This window comes from Trichechus manatus, unplaced genomic scaffold (genome assembly GCF_000243295.1).
Source record: "Trichechus manatus latirostris isolate Lorelei unplaced genomic scaffold, TriManLat1.0 scaffold00077, whole genome shotgun sequence".
Taxonomy (NCBI): Eukaryota; Metazoa; Chordata; class Mammalia; order Sirenia; family Trichechidae; genus Trichechus; species Trichechus manatus.
Genome location: NW_004444013.1, coordinates 11,216,876 through 11,219,808, shown reverse-complemented (window position 1 = coordinate 11,219,808; position 2,933 = coordinate 11,216,876). Strand labels below are relative to the sequence as shown.

The 2,933-nt window shown below is 35.7% G+C and overlaps 1 protein-coding gene across 1 annotated transcript in view; it reads right to left on the bottom strand.

Moving 5' to 3' along the window:
- Positions 1–2,082, bottom strand: part of LOC101353761 (oncomodulin) — a 28,034-nt gene extending 25,952 nt beyond the window's left edge. Inside the window, exon 1 of the mRNA XM_004380814.2 lies at positions 1,856–2,082. The gene's annotated coding sequence lies outside the window, so the exon portion shown is untranslated. The remainder of the gene's footprint in view (positions 1–1,855) is intronic.
- Positions 2,083–2,933: the final 851 nt, after the last annotated feature.

Here is a 2,933-nt window from a genome sequence, read left to right as displayed (position 1 = left end):
GCCAAGGTAGTTTTTTTTTTTTTTTTTTTTTTTTTGCTTTTTTAATTGTGGTAAAATATATGTAACAAAAAATTTGCCATTTTAAATTTTCAAATGTACAACTCAGTGATGTTATGTTCACCATATTGTGTAACCATTATCACTATCCATTTCTAAAAGTTTTTCATCACTGAAACGGAAACTCAGTATTGCTTAAGTAGTAACTCCCCATCTCCTCCTCCCCCAACCCCTGGTAACCTCGAATAAACTTTGGTTTCTATGTATTTGCCTAGCCTAAATATTTCACGTAAGTGGAATCACATAACATTTGTCCTTTTATGTCTGGGTCATTCACATGGTAGCATGCATCAGAGCTTCATTTCTCCTTATGACTGAATAATGTTTCATCATATGAATAGACCACATTTTATTTATCCATTCATTGTTGATGGACACTTGGGTTGTTTCTACCTTTTGCCTATTGTGAATAATATTGCAATGAATCTTTGGTGTCCTCATATCTGTTTGAGTCCCTGCTTTCAAGTCTCTTGGGTATATACCTAGGAGCGGAATTGCTAGGTCATATGGTAGTTCTATGTTTATCCTTCTGAAGAACCTCCAAACTGTTTTCCATAGTGGCTGAACCATTTTACATTCCCACCGGCAATGCACTGGAGGGTTTCTTTGTTCACTTTGGGGTGCTGTTTATTTTTTATTTGTTTGTTAATCAAGATTAATCACCTCTAACACCAGAAAGAAATTAAATTTTGGAAATAAAAATTGCTCAACAATGAACCCAAGAGAACTGCACGTAGGTAATACATGTCCTGTTTATTTAGCAAAAGTGAGTTTAGCTACATATACAAGTAAATAGATGACAATGCCGAAATCTTTAGTTCTTTTATTCATTTTTGGAAAACAAAATAAACATGCACATCTAGATATGAGGCAAATAGGCCAATTTCTAATAATGGCATAGTTGTTAATTTTTTAATTCTTCACTTGGACAAGACTTAAAATGCTCTAGTCCCATAACTTCAGGTTAATTTAAAAAGTGTTGGTTAATATTATATATATTTGTGCAAAATCCTAGCGCTAAATTTTTTTATATAAGTAACCCTAGACTTTCCTGGTTTGCACTCCAGGCTGTGTAAGGATTTTGGGTATTATGAAAAGAACACATCACATGCATACTGAAGCAACCACAGGTGAAGTGATACTCTAGCTGGGATTTGCTTTATACTCCAGCAAAAAAGGGGGGAAAGAGGGCAGAGAACAGATGAGACAAGATCAGAAAATTATATATGAGTGCACAGGAATTGATTATGTTATTCTTTCTACTTTTGTATATGTTTGTATATTTACAAAATAAAATTTAAAAATACTTCGTAAGATCTTCTTTAAACTGAATTGAGAAACAAGCAGGTTATACCTTCTAAACTAAAATTCCATTTTCAGAAATTTTTTGCTCTCTGACCTCATGTTTCAGTGGTTCCTGACAGACCAAAACCAAGGTCAAGATAAAATCCAAATATCCTATTTGATTAGCAGTATGAATGGCAACAGCTTCTCACATTATTGACTCTTCCTCAAGATATTTAATGTTCATTCATTCAAACGTATTTGTTGAGCATCAACTTAGTGCCAAGCACTTTTTATCTACGTGGCGGGGGGGCTGCAGTGGAAAACAAAACAGATACAGGCACACCTCGGAGATAATGCGGGTTCGGTTCCAGATTGCTGCAATAAACTGAATATCACTATAAAGCAAGTCATACCATTTTTTTGGTTTCCCAGTGCATATAAAAGTTATGTTTAAACTATACTGTAGTCTATTAAGTGTGCAATAGCATGTTTAAATAAACAATGTACATACCTTAATTTAAAAATACTTTATTGCTAAAAAGTGCTAATCATCTTCTGAGACTTCAGCGAGTTGTAATCTTTTTGCTGGAGGAAGGTCTTGCCTCGATGTTGATGGCTGCTGACTGACCAGGGTGGTGGTTGCTGAAGGTTGGGGTGGCTGTGGCAATTTCTTAAAATAAGATAACAGTGAAGTTTGCTGCATTGACTGACACTTCCTTTGACGAAAGATTTCCCTGTAGCATGTGATGCTGTTTAATAGCACTTTATCCATGATAGAAAGAACTTCGAAATTGGAGTCAATCCTCTCAAACCCTGCTGCTGCTTTATCAACTAAGTTTATGTTGTATTCTAACTCCTTTTTTGTCATTTCAATAATGTTCACAGCATCTTCACCAGGAATAGATACCACCTCAAGAAACCACTTTCTTTGCTCATCCATAAGAAACAACTCCTTATCCATTAAAGTTTTATCATGAATTCAGTCACATCTTCAGGCTCCACTTGTAATTCTGGTTCTCTTGCTATTTCCACCATATCTAGTTACTTCCTCCACTGAAGTCTTGAACCCCTCAAAGTCATCCATGAGGGTTGGAATCAACTTCTTCCAATCTCCTATTAATATTTTGACCTCCTCCCATGAATCACAAATATTCTTAATGGCATCCATTCTAGACACCATTTTAGTGAACCCTTTCTGGGAAGTTTTCAGTTTACTTTGCCCAGATCCATCAGAGGAATCACTATGGCAGCTACAGCCTTACAAAATGTATTTCTTAAATAATAAGACTTAAAAGTCTAAATTACTGCTTGATCCATGGGCTGCAGAATGGATGTGGTATTTAGTGGGAATGAAAACAACATTAATCTTCTTGTACATCTTCAGCAGAGCTCTTGAGTAACCAGGTGCATTGTCAATGAGCAGTAATACTTTGAAAGAAATCCTCTTCTGAGCAGTAGGTCTCAACAGTGGGTTTAAACTATTCAGTAAACCACATTATAAACAGATGTGGTGTCATACAGGCTTTGCTGTTCCATTTATACAGCACAGGCAGAGTAGATTTAGCATAATTCTTAAGGACCCTAGGATT